The following is a 19,849-nucleotide window of genomic DNA, read 5'->3' as shown; positions in this document are numbered from 1 at the left end:
TTCAAGCTAACCTAAGTAAATCAATCTGTCACCTCTTTGAGTTATTTTTTCTCCAAATACTTTTAATGGGGTAGACCAAGATGCAGGAAGGGTGACTTTGTGAGAGCGCCTAAAGGTGTAGTCTATTCAAATCACTAGTTTAGTCGGAATTTTTTTGACCGTTGTGACCTTTAACGTTGATAAAAAAGACTTGAAGCAGATTGTGTTACAATGAAAAGAGCAGTCACTGAATCCTCTTTGGTTTTGTGGCTTTGTTGCCTGCCTTAGGTACAACCATTATAGCTAATATTTGCAGTGTTTTTGAAGTAGTCGATCGTGCCTGGCCTGTTCTTCTAGCTGAAAACCATTGTAAGCAGTGCAAATAATCAAATGGTTCAGAAATTGGAGGTTAGCTTGGAGAATAGTCTAACTTTCAATGGAAATGTTTCTATAGAGTATGAGGGAAAGGAAAGAGGAGAAGAGAGTGTGTAAGTGTAGGAGAATTAAGATTTTGACTGTTTTATGTAAGTGCCTCACTTAATCATGACAACCCACTCAGTGTTTTAGATGAGAGAACTGAGACTTAGATTAGTTACAAACATGCCCCAAATCAGGCACATAGTAAGCAGTAACCCAGTAGTGAATTCTTCCAGCTTAACCAAAGTTTCAGATAGTTTTTCTGAGAAAGCTGTCAAGGTAGTAGACCCAGTGGGCCCTTTGGATGTCCTTGCTTGGGCATTAAGAAGGAGCTTTTTCTTCTGGGGAAAAAGAATAGAGCTACTCCTTTCCAGCAGCCAAAAGGGGAACTTTTCACCCTAGAAATCTTAGAATCAACACTGGAGTTATATAAATATTCCTTTTAAAATGATTTGTCATGTCGTTAATATGTAAGCAATCCATGTACATTACAGAACAGTTCCATCATTCCCAGAAATTACCACATTCTGGGCTTTTGTAATTAATTCCTTCTCCATGTCCAGAGCCTGGCAACTGATGTGTTTTCTTTTCCTACAGTTTTCCCCTTTCCAGAAAGTCATATAAATGGAATCAGATAGTGCATAGTCTTTAGAGTGTGGCATCCTTCACTTAGCATAATGCATTTGAGATTTATCCACGTTACTGCATGTATCAGTAGTTTGTTCCTTTTTATTGCTGAGTAGTGTTCCATTTTATGGATGTACTGCAGTTTGTTTATTCACTCACCAGTTGAAGGACATTTGAGATATTTCCAGTTTTGGGCAATTGTGAATAAAGCTACTACAAACATCTCATACAAATTTCTGTGTGAACATAAGTTTTCATTCTTGGAAGAGGAAGAAGAGTTATTGGGTCATCTAGTAAGAATAAGTTTAACTCTATAAGAAATTGCCAAACTCTTTTCTAAAGTGACTGCACCATTTTGCGTTTGCCTTAGCAATGTAAGAGTTCCACTTAATCCTTATCTTTGCTAGTACTTGGTATTCCTAGTATTTTTTATTTTAGCTGTTCATATTTGGTTTGAAATGGTATCTCATTGTGGTTTTAATTTGCATTTCCTTAATAATGAGTAATGTTGAGCATCATTCTTGTTCTTATTTCGCTTACTTTCTTTGATGAAGTATCTATTCAAATTTTTTGCCCATTATTTTATTGTTTTATTTGTTTTTACAGAGTTTGAGAGTTATTTTTATATTCTGGATATAAGTCCTTTGTTCAGTATGTAATTTGCAGGTATTTTCTCCAATCTATGTTTTGTTTTTTCATTTTCTTAACACTTTCGCAGAGCAGAAGGTTTTAATTTTGATAAAGTCAAGTTTGTCTTTTCTTTTTTCTCTTATGCATCTTACTTTTGATGTTGTATTTAAAAAACTCTGCCATACCTAAGGCCACAAAGATTTTCTCTTATATTTTCTTATAGAAATGATCTATTTTGAGGGTGTGGTGTGAGATATGGGTTGAGATTCATTTTTTTGTGTGTATAGATTTCATACTGCTTCAGTATCATTTGTTGAAAAGACCATCCGTTCTTCATTGAATTGCCTTTGTAGTTTTCTAAGAAATCTGTGGAGTCTGTTTCTTCGTTCTGTATTCTGTTCCACTGATCTGTCCTTTTTCCAGTACAGCACTGTCTTAATCATTGCAGCTTTGTACTAAATGTTGAGATCAAATAATGAGTTCCTCAACTTTGTTCTTCTTTTCCAAAATTGTTTTGGCTTGTCTAGTTCCTTTGCCTTTTATATAATTTTTTTTATTCGATTTTTATTTGCTTTTTGTTGTCGTTGACCTCCTTTGCCCATTTCTCTCACCCTAACCTCCTGCCTCTGGAGGTGAACCACTAATCTGTTCTCTGTATCTGTAAGCTTGGTTTTGGTTTGTTTGTTTTTGTTTTTTAGAATCCACATATGAGAGATCATACAGTATTCTTTTCATCTGACATTTCACTTAACATAATGCCTCGAGGTCCATCCATGTTGTCACAGATAGCAAGATTTCATTCTTTTTTATGGCTGAATGATATTCCATAGTATATATATTTGCCACAATTTCTTCATCCATTCATCCATCAATGGATGATTAAGTTGTTTCCTTATCTTGACTATTGTAAATAATGCTGCAGTGAACGTGGGGTGCGTATATCTTTTCTAGTTAGTACTTTTGTTTTCTTCGGATAAATACCCAGAAGTGGAATTGCTGGATCATATGGTAGTTCTATTTTTAAATTTTTGAGGAACCTCCATACTGTTTTCCATAGTGGCTGCACCAATTTACATTCCCACCAACAGTCCACATATATAAATTTTTTAATCAGCTTGTTGATATCTAGAACAGATCTGGCTGGGATTCTGATTGGGATTGTATTACACCTATAGATAAGTTTTGGGGGAGAATTGATATCTTAACAATATTGAGTCTTCTAATCCATGAAAACAGTGTGTCTCTCTATTTATTTATTTATTTAAAAATATTAAATCTTTCACCATTGAGTGTCTTGTTAGCTCTAGATTTTTTTTTTAAGATTTTATTTTTTCTTTTTCTCCCCAAAGCCCCCCAGTACATAGTTGTGTATTTTTAGTTGTGGGTCCTTCTGGTTGTGGCATGTGGGATGCTGCCTCAGCATTGCTTGATGAGTAGTGCCACGTCTGCGCCCAGGATTTGAACCGGTGAAACCCTGGGCCACCAAAGTGGAGCATGTGAACTTAACCACTCCGCCGCAGGGCCAGCCCCTCTATTTATTTAAGACTTTAATTTCTTTCATCACTGTTTTGTAGTTTTAAGCATACAGATTCTGCACAATTTTTTAGATTTATGCCTATGTATTTCATAACTTTTGGTGCTATTGTAAATAGTACTGATTCCCAGATGTTCATTGCTAATATAGAGAAATACAGTTGACTTTTCTATATTGATCTTATGACATACAACCTCACCAAATCCACTTACTAGTTCTAGGAGCTTTTTTAGGATAGTCCTTGGGATTTTTCTATGTAGACAATCATGATATTTATGAATACAAACAGTTTTATTTCTTTCTAATCTTTATGCCTTTTATTTCTTTTCCTTGTCTCAAGCACTGGCTAGGACCGTGATGTTGACGTATGATGTTGAATAGTAGTGGTAAGAGCAGATGTTCTTGCCTTGTTTCTGATCTTAGGGGAAGGCTTTCAGTCATTCACCATTAAATATAATGTTAGCTTAGGTTTTTCACGGATGCCCTTTACCAGGTTTAGGAAGTTCAGTTTGCTGAGATGATGAATTCATTGATTGATTGGTGAGGAAGATTGTCCCTGAGCTAACATCTATTGCCAATCCTCCTCTTTTATGCTTGAGGAAGATTAGCGCTGAACTAACACCTGTGCCAGTCTTTCCTCTATTTTCTTTGTGGGTTGCTGCCACAGTATGGCTTGATGAGTGGTGTAAGTCCATGCCCAGGATCTGAACCTGTGAACCTGGGCCGCCAAAGGGGAGTGTGCTGAACTTATAGCACTGTGCCTCTGGGCCAGCCCCCAGTTTGCTGAGATTTTTATCATGACTGGATGTTGAATTTTATCAATTGCTTTTTTTGTGTCTATTAAGAAGTTCATATAGTTCTTGTTCTTTAGTCTTTAAAAATTTATCTTTTTGCTTTTTGGCTATATCTTTTGGTATATTTTTAATTTTTAGTGGTTGCTGTAGGGATAACAATATGCATACCTGACCATTTAAGGTCCAGATAGAGTTAATATTTTACCACTTTAAGTAGAATGTAGGTAGGTCCCTTTATCTTCTCCCTTTTGTGTTATAGTTGTCATATTTATTACATCTACATACATTGAAAATAGTATTTAGCAATCTTTTAACATATACTTTTAGACTTTGCATATTTTAAAGACTTTAACAGGACAAAAATAGTCTTTTATGTTTACCTAGAATTTTACCACTTACTTTGCTTTTCATTCATTCCTTAAGTTCCATGTTTATTTCTTACCATTTACTGCAGCCTGAAGAACTAACTTCTTTAGCACTTCTTTTAGAACAGATCTGCTGGCTACAAATTTTCTTAGTTTTCTTTCAGCTGAGAATGTTGTTATTTTCTTTCATTCCTGAAGGATAGTTTCACTGGGTTGAGTGGTCTTTTCTTTTAGTACTTTAAAGATGTTACTTCAGTATCTTCTGATTGCCATAGTTTCTGATGAGAAATCTGTGGTCATACAAATATGTAATGTGTTGTTTTTGTCTGCTTTCAATATTTTTTCTTATCTTTGGCTTTGAAATTTTGATTTTTTTTTTTTTTTACTTTGCTGAGCTGCTTGATTATGTACATTTTTGTTTCTTATCAGATTTGTGAAGTTTTGGAATGTTATTGCTTGAAATTTTTTTTCTACCACAATCTCTTTCTTCTTTCTTTCCAGAACCCCAAAAACACAACTGTTAGAACTTTGGTAATTGTTCTACAGGTCCTCAGGGTTCTGTTCTTTCTTTCTTCTTTTTTTTTTTTTTTTTGACAAGGAAACTTTATATTAACATTTTTCAAACAATCTATATACTTATCACCCTCAGCTCCCTTATTGGAGCATGTCTCACCCTATTGACACAAAAAGCTTTGGATAATAGAATCGCAAGTAGGGGATCAGGACTTGGGGAAGGGAAGAAAATGATGCATCACTTTTCCTCTAGACCTACTTTGATTCTCACAAAGACAGAGATCTCAGACTATAAAGGTTGTATGTGTGTACGTGCATGTTTATGCAGCTGTTTCAGCTGGACTGTACCTTCTCACTGTATTTTTTCCTTATCAACGGCTCCTCTGTAGACTATTTATCAAGAGAGACAACAGAACAGTCTTGTCTAGTAGAACTTTCTACAGTGATGGAAATACTCCTGTGCTCTGTCCTACACAGTAGCTTCTAGCCACATGCATCTTGATCATTTGAAATGTGCCTAGTGCAACAGAGGAACTGCATTTTTAGTTTTATTTAATTTTAATTAAATTTAAATATTAATAGCCATCTATAGTCAGTGTAGCTGGCATGTTGGACAGTACCATTTTATAATATAGTCATGCTTTGCTTAATGATGGGGGTACATTCTGAGAAATGCATCTTAGGCAATATCATGTGAACATCATAGAGTGTACTTACAGAAATCTAGGTGGTATATCCTACTGCACACCTAGGCTATGTAATACTAATCTTATGGGACCACCGGTGTATATGCAGTCAATCATTGACCAAAACGTCATTATATGGCACATGACTGTACCTCCTTTTGATTGACTTCATCTCACAGCCATATACAAGATTCAGGTGGCCTTTACAAGTCCTTTGCTGAATGATTCTAAAGCTTGAATCACTGATCTTTTCCTGAGGGAAAAGTGAAAAGGCCAACCTCAAATTTGATATCTCTTTTGTGGCCACCTATATACTCCCCACACCGTATGGTGGCTGAGTGCTTCCAATGGCATTTCAGCTCTTGCATCATCAAGCTTTGTCTTTCCAGAACAGCATATTTGGTTAGCTAGATTCCCAGAAATATCTGTTAAATCAGAGCAGTCATTCTACCTGAATGACTCCATTGGCTGAATTCTTATTGAGAGGTGAGAAAGCCAGAATTTGGAGCCAAAAGGCATTTAGAAACCATGAAATCTGTGTTTTCCAAGTATGGTACAGGTAATACCACAGTATATGAGATGATTTTAAGTGGTACAATAATGTACTTTGATGTGCTATTTTATTGTAATTTCATTAAACTTATTTTAATGTGTACTCTTGAGTTAATATTTGCATGGTGTATCATTTTCTGTTTGCTTTGTCTTTTGTGATACTGCCCATATCCACTCAGTGGCATAGTCAGGAAATGGTGTGGGGAAAGTGGATTACTTTTCTTTTCAATTTTTTTTATTATGGTAAAATATATATAACATAAAATTTACCATCTTAACCATCTTTAAATGTACAGTTCAGTGATAGTAAATACATTTATAATATTGGACAACTATCACTACCATCCATCTTCATAACCTTTCATCTTACAAAACTGACACGCTATACTCATTAAACAATAACTCCCCATTCTCCTCTCCCGCCAGCCCCTGGTTTAATATCCTAAAGTTATAACACTCTAATTTGAATTTATATTAGTTTAGCCTCAATAACATACAGAAACTCTGCTTCTTTACAGCTCCATCCCCATCTCTCATCATCTTTTTTTGTTGATATAAAACAATTACATCTTTATACATTGTGTGCCCCAAAACATAAACTGATAGTTATTTTAAATTATCTTGAATTATGTAGAAAACAAAAAGTGGAGTTACAAACTGTTGTTATAATTCTAGCTTTTATAATTGCCCATGTGTTTACCTTTATTAAAATCTTTAATTCTTCATATAGTTTCAAATTACTGTCTAGTGTTCTTTCATTTCATATAATAGGACTCTGTTGAGCGTTTCGTTGTCTTTTTTTTTTTTTTTTAAAGATTTTATTTTTTCTTTTTCTCCCCAAAGCCCCCTGGTACATAGTTGTGTATTTTTAGTTGTGGCTCTTTGTAGTTGTGGCATGTGAGATGCTGCCTCAGCATGGCTTGGTGAGCGGTGCCGTGTCCACGCCCAGGATTCTAACTGGCGAAACCCCAGGCCACTGAAGTGGAGTGCGTGAACTTAACCGCTCAGCCACGGGGCCAGCCCCATGAGCGTTTCTTCTAAGGCAGGTCTAGTGATAATGAACTCCCTCAGTGTTTGTTTACTTGGGAATGTCTTAATTTCTCCCTCATTTTTGAAGAGCAGTTTTACTGGATATAGGATTCTTGCTTGAGAGTGTGTTTCTTTTAGCACTCTGAATATATTGGCCCACTGCCTTCTGGTCTCTGAGGTTTCTGATGAGAAATCTTAGTGAGGTTCCCTTGTATATGACAAGTTGCTTCTCTCTTGATGCTTTCAAGATTCTTTGTCTTTGTCTTTTGAAAGTTTGATTATAATGTGTCTCTGTGTGAATCTCTTTGAGTTCATCTCACTTGAAGTTCATTGAGCTTCTTGTATGTTTATATTCATGTCTTTTATCAACTTGGGGAGTTTTCAGCCATTATTTCTTCAAATATTCTCTCTGCCCCTTTCTGTCTCTCTCTTTTCCTTCTGGGACTCCCAGAATGCATATGTTGGTCTGCTTCATGGTGTTCCACAGATCCCATAGGCTCTGTTCACTTTTCTTGAATTTTTTTCTTTCTGTTCCTCAGATGCAATAATTTCCATTGTTCAATCTTTAAGTTTGCTGATTCTTTCTTCTGCCTGCTCAAAGTTGCCTTCAAATCCCTCTAGTGAGTTTTTCATTTCAGTTATTGTACTTTTCGGTGCCAGAATCTCTTTTTGGTTTCTTTTTTATTTCTTCTCTTATTGATATTTCCATTTTGTTCATACGCTGTTTTCTTGACTTTCTCCACATCTTTCTTTAGTTCTTTGAGGATCTTTAAGACAGTTGTTTTAAAGCCTTTGTCTAGTAGATCTACCATCAGGTCTTTATCAGGGACGTTTTCTGTTGCTTTATTATTTTCCTTTGAATGGGCCATACTTTCTTGTTTCTTGGTATACCTTGTGATTTTTTGTTGAAAACTGGACATTTCCTCTAATAATGTGGTAACTCTGGAAATTAGATTCTGTTCCTTCTGCAGGGCCTGCTGGTTTTTTATACTGTTTTTATCGTTTATTTTTTTAAATTATAGTAGGCTGGCTCTGTGCCAAGGATCAGCCTGAGATATGAACTCAAGTCTTCTCAGGTCTTTTCTGAGCTTGCCCCTTTCCCTAGCCATATGCACTCCCTTTCTGATTTTCCCTGTATATGTAGTTGTTTTTGAATGTCCTAGCCTTTAGTGTCTGAGCTTTAGGGAAGAAGAAAAAATGAAGAGTAGAGAAAAGAGCCCTTTAAATCTCCTAGAAGTCACTTGAGCTGGAGTTGGAGGAGCATTCAGTAATGAAGGGAGGTGCAACAACAATGGCCACTGCCCCTTTGCCTGCAGTCAGAAGCAACAATCAGTGATTAAAGCACAGATCCTGATGTTTGGAGAGCAGGGTCCTTTTTGCCCTCTCTAGCTTCCACAAGTTGTGTGTAAGTTACTTCAGGAACACATGCACAGCTGTCTGTCACTGGAGTTGTGAGATGGGTAGCTGCCACTGTGCTAAGATCTAAAACTGACCATAATTAACTGAAATTTACCCTCCAGGCCTTCTCCTGGAAATTCTAACCCTTCAGTAGACTCCAGAGTTGGAAAATAGCTTTTTCAGACAGATTCTGCCAGTGCACTTATTGTCTAGATGGGAAGACAGATTTCTGGGCTTGCTACTCTGCCACCTTCCCAGAATCATTTGTTTTTGTTTGTTGTTGGACTTTATGTTTTTGGATCAGTTTTAGGTTCATAGCAAAATTAAGGGAAAGGTACAGAGATTTCCTATATGCCCCCTACCCCACCCATATATAACCTCCCAACATCCCCCATCAGAATAGTAAATTTGTTACAATCAATGAACCTACATTGACACATCATTATCACCCAAAGTCTATAGTTTACCTTAGGTTTCACTTTTGGTATTGTGCATTCTGTGGATTTGGACAAATGTGTAATGACATCTGTCCACCATTATAGTATCATACAGAGTATTTTCACTGACCTGGAAATCCTCTGTGCTCCACCTATTCATTTCTCCCTCCCCACCCACAACCCCTGCGAACCACTGATCTTTTTATTGTCTCCATAGTTTTGCCTTTTTCAGAATGTCATGTAGTTGGAATCGTACAATATGTAGTCTTTTCAGATTGGCTTCTTTCACTTAGTAATGCACATTTAAAGTTCCCCCATGTCTCTTTCATGGTTTCATAGCTCATTTCTTTTTAGCACTGAATAATAATTCCATTGTCTGAATGTGCCATATTTTATTTATCTGTTACCTACTGAAAGACATCTTGGTTGCTTCCAAATTTTGGCAGTTATCAAAAAAAGCTACTATAAACATTTGTGTGTAGGTTTTTTTGTCAGCATAAGTTTTCAGTTCTTTTGGGTAAATATCAAGGAGTGTAATTGCTATATCATATGATAAGAGCATGTTTAGTTTGTAAGAAACCACCAGACTGTCTTCCAAAATGGCTGTACCATTTTGCATCCCCACTATCAATGAATGAAAGTCCCTGGTGCTCCACATTCTTATCAGTATTTGTTGGTGTTAGTCTTCTGGATTTTGGCCTTTCTGATAGGTGTGTTGTGGTATCTCATGGTTTTAATTTGCATTTCCCTGGTTACATATGATGTAGAGAGCATCTTTTCGTATGCTTATTTGCTGTCTGTATATCATCTTTGGCGAGGTGTCTGTTCAGATCCTCCCCCCCTCCACCCCCTCTTTTTTGGGAGGAAGATTGGCCCTGAGCTAACATCTATTGCCAGTCTTCCTTTATTTTATGTGGGATGCTGCCACAGCATGGCTTGACGAGTGGTGCTTGGTCCGTGCCCAGGATCCGAACCTGCAAACCCTGAGCTGCCCAATTGGAGCATGCAAACTTAACCACTATGCCACCAGGCTGGCCCCTTTTGCCCATTTTTGAATTGGGTTATTTTCTTTCTTTCTTTTCTTTTTCTGAGGAAGATTCACCCTGGGCTATCATCTGTGCCAATCTTCCTCTATTTTGTATGTGGGTCACTGCTGCAGCTTGGCCACAAACAAGTGGTGTACGTCCATGCCCAGGAACTGAACCTGGGCCACCAAAGCAGAGCATGCTGAACTTAACTACTAGGCCATGGGGCTGGCCTTGGGTTGTTTTCTTATTGTTGAGTTTTAGGAATTTGTTGGTTTTTTTTTTTTTTTTTTGGAGGAAGATTAGCCCTGAGCTAATTGCTGCCAATCCTCCTCTTTTTTTTTGCTGAGGAAGCCTGACCCTGAGCTAACATCCATGCCCATCTTCCTCTACTTTATATGTGGGACGCCTGCCACAGCATGGTGTGCCAAGCGGTGCCATGTCCACACCCAGGATCCAAACTGGCGAACCCTGGACTGCTGAGAAGTGGAACGTGTGAGCTTAACTGCTACACCACCAGGCCGGCCCCTAGGAACGTGTATATTTTGGACAGCAGTTTTTTATCAGATGTGTCTTTGGCAAATATTTTCTTCCAGTCTGTGATTTTTCTTCTTGTTTTCTTGATGTTGTATTTCACAGAGCAGATGTTCTTAATTTTAATGAAGTCCAATTTACCAATTATTTCTTTCATGGATTGTGGTTTTGGTGTTGTATCAAAAGTCATTGCCATACCCAGCGTCATCTAGATTTTCTCCTACATTATCTTCTAGGAGTTTGTAATTTTGCATTTTACATTTAGGTCTGGTTGTCTAGACAGTTGTTTTCCAGGTGGTGGGGAGGCAGATTCCTGATTTTTCCTACTCTGCCAGTTTCCTGGAATCCTATCTGTTCATTTTTTCCCTTTTTCCCTCCTCTTTGTTGTTCAAAAAGGATAATTTCTATTGTTCTATCTATAAGTTCCCAGACTCTTTCTTCTGTCATCTCTATTTTGTTATTAAGCCCACCCAGTGGCTTAATATAATACATTTTGTGTGTTATATTTTTCAGTTCTCAAATTTCCATTTGTATATTACTTATCATCTCTGTCCTTTTCCTGAGAACTTATATTATTCCATTCATTTCAAGAATGTTTACTTTTACCTCATGTTGTTATAAATAGCTACTTTAAAGTCTTTGATAATTCCAACATCTGGATTGTCACAAATTTGGCATCTGTTGATTATCTTTTGCCTTGAGAATGAGTCATGTTTTCCTCATTGAGGTAATATTAGATTGTATCCTGGATAATTTGAATATTATATTGTTTAGGTTCTGGGTCCTGTTAAAAGCCTCTGCTTAATCTTGCTTTTAAAATTTCTTTTAGCAGGCAGTCAACTCAGTTAAGTTCACACCTGAAGTCTGTCTTGCTTTCCGTGGGCAAGGATTTCAATGTCAGTTTAGTTTTTAAAACCTTTGCTCTGTAGCTTTGGGTCTGTTTTGCATGAGACTGGAGTGGTAATGTAACTTGTTCACTTCTCAGTGTCTTTGCTGTGCGGAGTCTGTTTGCTCCATGCTGTTTTGGGGCTGTTCAGCACATGAAGCTCAGGCTAAACCTAGGATTTGTGTAGGTTGATACTCAAATTTAGGAGAATCCTCATCTCTACTCAAATTTAGGAGAATCTTCATTTCTACCTCTCCTCTCTGGGATTGCCCCTATATTCTCTGGCCCACATGGGCCCCCTTTTTTCAGTCTTCTATCTGCAAGTGCTAGGTTTCTCTCAAAGTTTTAGCTGCCCATGTGTGCACTTGTTACTGGTGCACCCTTGGGCCCACGCAGGGAGAGAACAAAAGAGAAAAGGAGGGGAAAAGATATTCTTTGGCATTCTGAACCACAGGGGCTCCGTTCCTGTCTACACCTGCCAGGCCTCCCTGGGGAGTGACCCTCGAGTTGTTAGCTTCACCGAAATCTCCAGATCTCAAGGGCCCTTTTCCCCAATCTTGTGGCCAGAAAGATGGAATTTCTCTTGGAGTTTTAGCTACTGCTGTAGCTCTGCTAAGTGCAGGCCTGAGGATCAAGGCTGTGAGAGAAAAGGGGGGAAAAAACCTCACCTCCGTCCCCCACACCAACTAGTTCTTTCTTCAAGTTTTGTTTCTCTCTCCAGTCCACCTACCTTTGTTTTATTTTCACAGTCCTCAGGTTATTGCTTTTGTATTTTGTCCTTAGTTTTTTTGTTATAATCACCAGAAGGATAGGCTTTAGGGGGCTTGTAAGATCTCATCTACAACGAAAGTCCTGATGGTTGATTTTTTTTTTTTTTAAGGATTTTATTTTTTCCTTTTTCTCCCCAAAGCCCCCCGGTACATAGTAGTGTATTCTTCGTTGTGGGTCCTTCTAGTTGTGGCATGTGGGACGCTGCCTCAGCGTGGTTTGATGAGCAGTGCCATGTCCGCGCCCAGGATTCGAACTAACGAAACACTGGGCCGCCTGCAGTGGAGCACGTGAACTTAACCACTCGGCCACGGGGCCAGCCCCCTAATGGTTGATTTTTAAGACCTTTTCTAAGTATTTGTCTGGGCTGTTGATTTGCTTCCCAATCCCTACATCTTTTCTGCTACAGATATGCACTTGGCTACCATTCAAGAAGTTTACAAGTAGGAATTGCCTTGTAAGCTGATTCATGATTAGCTAGAATCTATATAAATTTAAAGCAGACTATAATATTCAGAGAAAGATTATTTGCAGTTCCCTTTTTCCATTTGTGATCCTAAATTTGAGGATTTGTAAAGTCTGTTGTGATCTTTTAGTGTCTACTTTTCGTTAAATGGTTGATTCCTGGGACAGATTAACACTCCAGGTTTTTTACAAAGGTTATCATGTCTCTGCAGGCAGTGTTGTTCTACAAACAACCAGTAGAGGGGGCTGGCAGGCTTCTTTCACTGTGGCTGGGGCCTGACTTCTCTGCTAGGTTGCTGACTATTGCAGCCCATTGAATTCATTTGGCCTTAGTGCCTGGTGACTCAGGGTGCTGCTTGCCATGTACCTTCAAGACCTGGACCATCTTGTACTAGGAAGTGCAGTTTAAGACAGGAATCACATTTATCATAGAAACTGCTGAAGTGTTCTTAAATCCTTATATCTGAATATCCTCTGATAGAGTTTTTCCTCTACCATTCTTTCAGGGAGAGGAGATTCAAGATAATAACCCTTAACTGGTCAGTTCTAGTAGTGCAAACTAGAACTCCATTAATTTGCTTAAATACCTAAACTAGAGTCCTTGAGGGTATGGTAGGAACCATGTTTTATTTGACTTCATAGCCTTATTCAGCAAAAATGGTAGTATTGAGAATCAACTTGAAGTCATTTGACCCTAAGGCCCATGTCATTTTCCCCCCAAATGTTAATTCCCCAAAGCATTTACTTCTTTAATCATTTTAGCTTTTGGCTTGAGGCATTTAGTTCTTAAGAATTGCAGCCTTGCCTTCAGTCCCAGCTCTCATTCTGAGATCTTTCTAGATGTACAGCTATGTCTGCCAGGATAAAGGAAGAATTTGCCTTCAAGAATCAGCTTAGGTAGATATGTAAATAACTTTGGGTCCCTAAAAGGGATCTTCTGTGCACAGATTGCTTAGGTTTTGGCACAATATTTGGGACATGGACCTCTGGAACTAGAAAAGCTCAGAGTAGGTGGATGGGTTCTCATAGTATCTGGAGTGTGGTTACCTTGCTTTCAGAGCATAGGCTCCTGCCCCATGTCTCCCCAGTATTCAACAGTTGTCTCTCCCTTGAACTCCTAGAAGTCAGGGCTGCCCTAGCTCTTTCTTCAATTTATCCTGCAGATTACATTTACCTCATGCCAGCTTTGTTCAGTTGTTGGGGATGCAAAGATGAATACATTGTAAGTGCTATGGTAGTGAGGACATAGTAGAAAGACACTGAAATATCAGAATTTGAGTGTAGTGTTTTACAAGTAACACTAGGTTTTAATATAAAGTGAGAGTCAGCCAGATGCGCGTGAGTTAGTGCTTTCTAAGCCGAGGGAACATGATGTGCTAAGGCCTAGAATCAGGAACTAGCCTGATGCTTTCCCGTGGAGTGTTTGCAGTTTCATTTAATTGGGATATGAGTGGTTGGGGGAAATGAAGGCATATAAACCTAGAGAGACACCAACAAAGACCAGATTTCAGTGGGTTCTGGAGGCTGACCTAAGGAAATTCAAGTTCATACTAAAACCTGTGAGGACAGTGGGAAGATTACAAGCAGGATAATGAGATGTGCAGATTTTCATCTTTTAAGATACTTTTTTTTGTGAGAGTGAAGATAGATTGAAAAGTGGCAGACCTCCGAGGGTAGAGGCCATTGTCCTCTAACCAAGAAGAATTGAAGTAGCTTGTAGAAATGGTGAGGAGGGACAGCTATCTTGAAGGAAATATGATCAGTAATTCTTGGTGACTTAATATGGGCAGTGGGTAAGAGGAAGGAGTCAAGGATGACCTACAGGTTTTTGGCCTGCGTGTTTGGCTCTTCACCGGGATGAGAAGTACAGAGAGAGGAGCTGGTTTGTTGGGAAGGATAGTCAGATCACTTTGGGATATGTAGTGTTGAAATGTGTCTGAGATGTCTAGGTGGCAGTTGGTTGCAAAGGTCTGGAGCTCAGTTCACATTGCATGAAAACCTGGATTTCTTGGTTAAAACCTAAGTAGCAGAGGAGATTGTGAGGCTTGGATGAGGAACTCAGTGAAAGGGTCAGAGGGTGAAAGAAGGCACTGTGGAATTGCTACAGAGGCAAGCAGAAGAGAAAACCTAGAAAGAGATGAAGAAGGAATAGTCAGAAAGTTAAGAGAATCAAGGACAAATAGTCCTATGGAAGCTGCAAGGTAGATAGTTTTAAGGAGAGAGTTATCAGCAATGTCAGGTGTCACAGAGACAGGGTAAAGCAGGACAGAAGCATCCTCTAGAGTAGTCAATATGCAGTCACTAGGCCCTTTAGCAAAAACAGTTTTGGTGATCTTTTGGGGCAGGAACTAAAGTGCAGTGAGTTGAGAAGTGAAGGGGGAGAAAGTAGAGACAACAAAAATAGGCTTGGTTATGAAGTCCGGGGGAATGTTTGTAAGACCTACTCCACCAAACCTAGAACCTTCAGAACATGTAGTTCTGTGGTTTAGTTCTCCTTGGATGGAGGAGCAGAGAAGTTCCTTAGTTGGTTTGACTCTGAGTCAAACCAGGGAGCAGTTTCAGGGAGCAACTGTGAATGTTTTTGTTGCTAGAAGACTTACAAGATCCTTTTTGTAACTATGGGAACATGTCAGCAGTTCAGAGCCTGGCAGAATAATGACTGTTGGGTGAACTGAGTTCCGTTGCTTTGATTGATTTGTAGCTGAGATGCTCATTTATTCAGCTATTCCTTTTCTCTATTCCTGCTCTTCCTGTATTCTTTATTCATACTGTTTGGTGATAATGGTTAAAGTAAATAATTTAGTTTTGAGTGAAGGTTCATATTTTCCAAGCCAATTGGGCCTTTGAAACTGCTGGCTGATCTTATTCCTAGTCCCCTCCTTACCTGATACTCTGCCGCTTTTGGTCCTGTTAACCCTCTTCACATCCAGACCTCTCAGATGGTAACTTCGCTTTTGCTTCACTGAGAAAAATTATCCAAAATGAGCTCATTTCCCTTCAGCTCACCTCAGATTTGCCTTTTCTTTCCACATTGCTGTGGTCTCAGTGGAACACGAGCCACTTCACCGAAACTTTGGACTTTTGTTTTTCTGAGGGTCTTTCCCTTACTCTCATATAATTTCAGTCTCTCCGCATGTATCTCCTTTGCTGGCAAACATGCTTCAGTCTCCCTCCAGAACTTGCCCTCCTCAGGCTCTAACTGCTTTTTTATTTCTCTCCTGTCAAGAGGTTATTTCAGTCTGTGAGACTGAGCAGAACTGGACCCACAGCCACCATGAACAGCAAAGGTCAATGTCTAACACAGCCAGCCTACCCTGTGTAGCCTCCTGGGAATCCACTGTACCCTTAACCTTGCATCTTTCTCAGGTTCCACCCCATACTGATGCTCCATCTGCCTACTCAGAGCTCTGTCATCTGAGCTCTGCGTGCACCCGGGGGCTGCCACAGTCCCCCCCATGTCAGCCGCTTTTCTTTGCCCTCACTGTATCTTCCCATGGCCCAGTAAGTGGCTATTGGTCCTTTAGGTTCCACAATCCCCATGGCTTATTATCCCATCTATCCATCTGGTTCTATTGTGCTGGTAGAAGGAGGGTATGATATAGGTGCTAGATTTGGAGCTGGGGCTACTGCTGGCAGTGTTCCTCCTCTACTCCCAGGATGCCCTCCCAAAGCTGCTCAGCTTGCAGTCATGCAAGGAACCAGTGTCGTTGTAACTCAGTCAAAGGGAAACTTCTTCATGGGTGGCTCAGGAGGTGACCACACCATCTGGTGAGGAACCAAGACTATGTCACAGCACTTCTCATAATGTAACTCCTTTAGTCATATTAACCTAAAATTGCAGTTTAGACATGTTGTTGGGATGTCTTTCTGTTGCCCAAACTTTCAGGCAATTTTCAAACTTAATAAGGAACTATGTAATGGTAGCAGTACCTCCCGAAAGCATTTTGAAGTAGGAGAGGTAGCCATTCATAAAATCAGTGGGGGTGAAGCAGCCTTGAGGGTCTTCCTTTAATTCCACTGGAGTAATACTGTACGTACCGTTATTTGCTTCTAGTAATAAAACATCAAATTAGGTTTGGAGGAAACTTTGATCTTCCTAAGAATTAAAGTTGCCAAATTATTCTGATTGGTCTTTAATCTCCTTTAAGTCTCTGATTTGTATTACTTGTTATAAATGAAATGTATTAGTTGTCTGCCTTTCCCCTTCCATCCTTTGCCCCACATCCTACCTTCAACCCTAGTCTTCCATTCCCTTCCACCAGTCTCCGTTGAATCAGTGGTGCAGGACAGAAAGCCAGTCAGACTAATTTCCTTCTCTCCTTGCACTTCTCACTTGTCATCTTCTAACTTGTCTTTCACAAGGATCCACTGAAACCCGCTCTGTGCCCCAAGCACAGACCCCATTACTTCTGCTTTTGCATCTCCTCAGGCAAAAGTGGGGGGTGCCTTTTGGATCCTCTTTATAGGTTGTCTCTTCATGCGTGAACTGAACCCAGATTTCTTTGCTGCCTGAAAAACTGAGGTTTGTTTGAACAAAGGATATCAATACAAACTGTACAGAAAACAGGTTTGTTTAAAATATGGGAGGCAATGAAGAGGATGCCTTTCAAAAGCCTGGTGACTTTAGAGCCAAATTAAGGGAAGTTTTCAGATCAAGAATCGGGTACCATTTATTACGTCAAAGAGTGCCTGATGCGGCCACTCATGTTTCTCCCTAAGCTGAGTTAATGGGTCATATTGTGAATGCCTTACTATAAAATGACTTGAGTCCAGTGAAATCTCATTAGGGTTAAGAATATTTTGGAGTCCTTAATATTTTCACCTTTTTTCCTGAAATTGGATTTTATTTTATCTTATAAGTTCAGTTCATCTCAGTTTAGTGTTCTGTACATGTGGTATTCGATTGTCCCATTGACTGCTGTAGAAGTTGAGCGTTGTATGTCTCTACACTGTGGTCACTTAACTTGTAGATTTTTTATACTAAAAATGTAGAATAAAGACTATTTTGAATATTTTAATAAAGTGATGACATTGCATTACAAGAAAAAAAAAAAACCACAACAGGTTATTTCCTCTACAGTTATTCCTCAGTTTCCACAATCCAGCTATCACCACAACAATCATTCTGCTGAACTACTTGCACAGGCCACCAGTGCCGTCTTTCTTGGCAAATTTAGTATCAATCTATCAACCTACTTTCCTCTTTTCAGTATTTGGCATTGCTGATAATACCCTCCGTCCTGAAACTTTGCTCTCTTGGTTTCCCTCACACTGTTCTCCCAGGTTTTCTTTTTCCTCTCTTTGCCCCTTCTCATTCTCTTTTGCTGCCTTCTCTTGCAGCTCCTTAAATGGAGGTGGGTTTTGGTGTTCTGTCCTGGGTCTTCACTTACTCTGTAGTTGGTCTCTGGACTATGATATCTACTCTCATGGTTTCATATAACTCCTTGCTAATAAATCCAGTTCTGGTCTTTTTCTTAGTTCTAGACAAAACTGGAACTAAAACTACACAAACTGCTCGACAGAGACCTCTTCATTGTTGTTCCAAAAGTACCACAAACTCAAATTCAGATTTCAGTTAACATACTTTTCCCAAACAGGCTAAAAACTTGACAGTAAACCTTGACTCTTCCATTTCCTTCACTCCACCTCCCACCCAACCTAGGCAGTTGGCACACCCTGTTGACTGTACCTGAGGCTGACAAGGAGCATTTCACACGTCCAGACTCTCATTGTCATCCCTGCTGCTGCTGCCCAAGTTCGTGACTTCATTTTCTCTCACCTAGGAGTGTGTCACTCCTTTCCTTGTTTGCTCTCCAGTGTCTATAAACTAACATCTACCCTCTTGGTAGTCAGGGCCCTTTGTGGTCTTGTCCCAGATAACTCTTTCAGCCCTGTGTCCTACAACCTCTCAAGCAGCCATTTCCTAAAACTCTGTGAATTTTTGTTCTTCTGGGTGTTTACTTGTGCTGTTCCTGCCCTGACTGCCCATTCTTCCCATCCTTTGCCTAGAGATTCCTTCAGGGCTCGGCACGGGTCTTCTCCTCCATGAAGTCTTCCTCTTTGAGTCTAGACTAAATGTTTGGGGATTATGAAGAGTAGAATTTAGCTACAACTGCCTTAATAATGACTACCATTTATAGAGAAATTACTGTGTGACAGTCATTGTTTTGACACTGAATACTAGAAGCAGATGGTTAAGAATACCAGCTTTTATTATTATTGTGTAAACTTGGACAAGTTATTTACCATCTCAGCATCAATTAAGTCTGAGAGTTAAATGTGTTTGCTGTGTGGAAAGTAAGCAATAAATGGTAGCTGCTGCCACTATAATTGGAAGGATTTTCATTCCTCATAACCCCCTCATGGGATATTAAGTACTATTATCATTCCTGTTTTGCAGATGATGAAACTGAGGCTTAGAGAGATTGGGTAACTTGTACTGCTTCCCCAAACATATGGCTCTGGGAACTGTGGCTTACTCATCTTTTTATTCTAGAATGTCTTTAAATCCAATAAATATTTATTGAATTGAATTGAAAGATGAATCTGGAGCTGCAGGGTCAGATTGAGGGAGAAATTTAGAAGTTGTCACTTGCATAGTGGTAATAATTGAAGCCAGTCTTTTTCCTTTTAAGTCCAGTTATCTTTGAGAGTCCACACATTTCAAGCACCCCTTCAGCAATGAGCTATGTATATTGCATTGTAACAGATGATAATTATCTTTAACTGTTACGTAAATCTCTTGTTAAAATTCGCTTGTATTTGTCTTCTTTCCCCAACTGGATTGTAAGCTCTTTGAGGGCAGAGGACTGTACCTTATACTACTGAGTATTAACTCCTGTCTCTTAAAGTCCTTGTTTTTGTTTACTAAGATTTTGTTAATCTTTATTTTCTGTAATTTGGATTAAGAAAACATTATTTTCTTCACGTTTTTGAAATAAAATTGATTAAAACTGCACCTTTACTGTTTGCTACAGTTCTTACAATCCATGCCTATATACCCTTTAAAATTCTAATACACATTTGTACCCTTGGGTAAGAGTCACTGATATAGGACTTTCCTATTCCCATTCTCTCATTTTGCAGTTGAAGAAACTGAGAGCCACATTCCAAGTGGTTCTCCCATTTCTTATCTGACAAAGTGTTCTCTAAACAGCTTGGTCAAGACTCAAGATTGTGAGGGGTATAAGAGTTTTAAATGCTGTGTACT

At 39.1% G+C, this 19,849-nt stretch overlaps 1 protein-coding gene and 1 pseudogene across 23 annotated transcripts in view; both read left to right on the top strand.

Annotated features, from left to right (window-relative positions):
• The window catches only part of CRCP (CGRP receptor component), a 137,187-nt gene that overhangs the window by 16,706 nt on the left and 100,632 nt on the right, over positions 1 to 19,849 (top strand). The gene's annotated exons all lie outside the window — the stretch shown is intronic.
• LOC139040174 (DAZ-associated protein 2-like) lies at positions 4,859 to 19,839 on the top strand (annotated as a pseudogene).

This window comes from Equus asinus, chromosome 14 (genome assembly GCF_041296235.1).
Source record: "Equus asinus isolate D_3611 breed Donkey chromosome 14, EquAss-T2T_v2, whole genome shotgun sequence".
Taxonomy (NCBI): Eukaryota; Metazoa; Chordata; class Mammalia; order Perissodactyla; family Equidae; genus Equus; species Equus asinus.
Note: the sequence above shows the minus strand (reverse complement) of the source record. Positions and strands in the feature narration are given on the sequence as shown.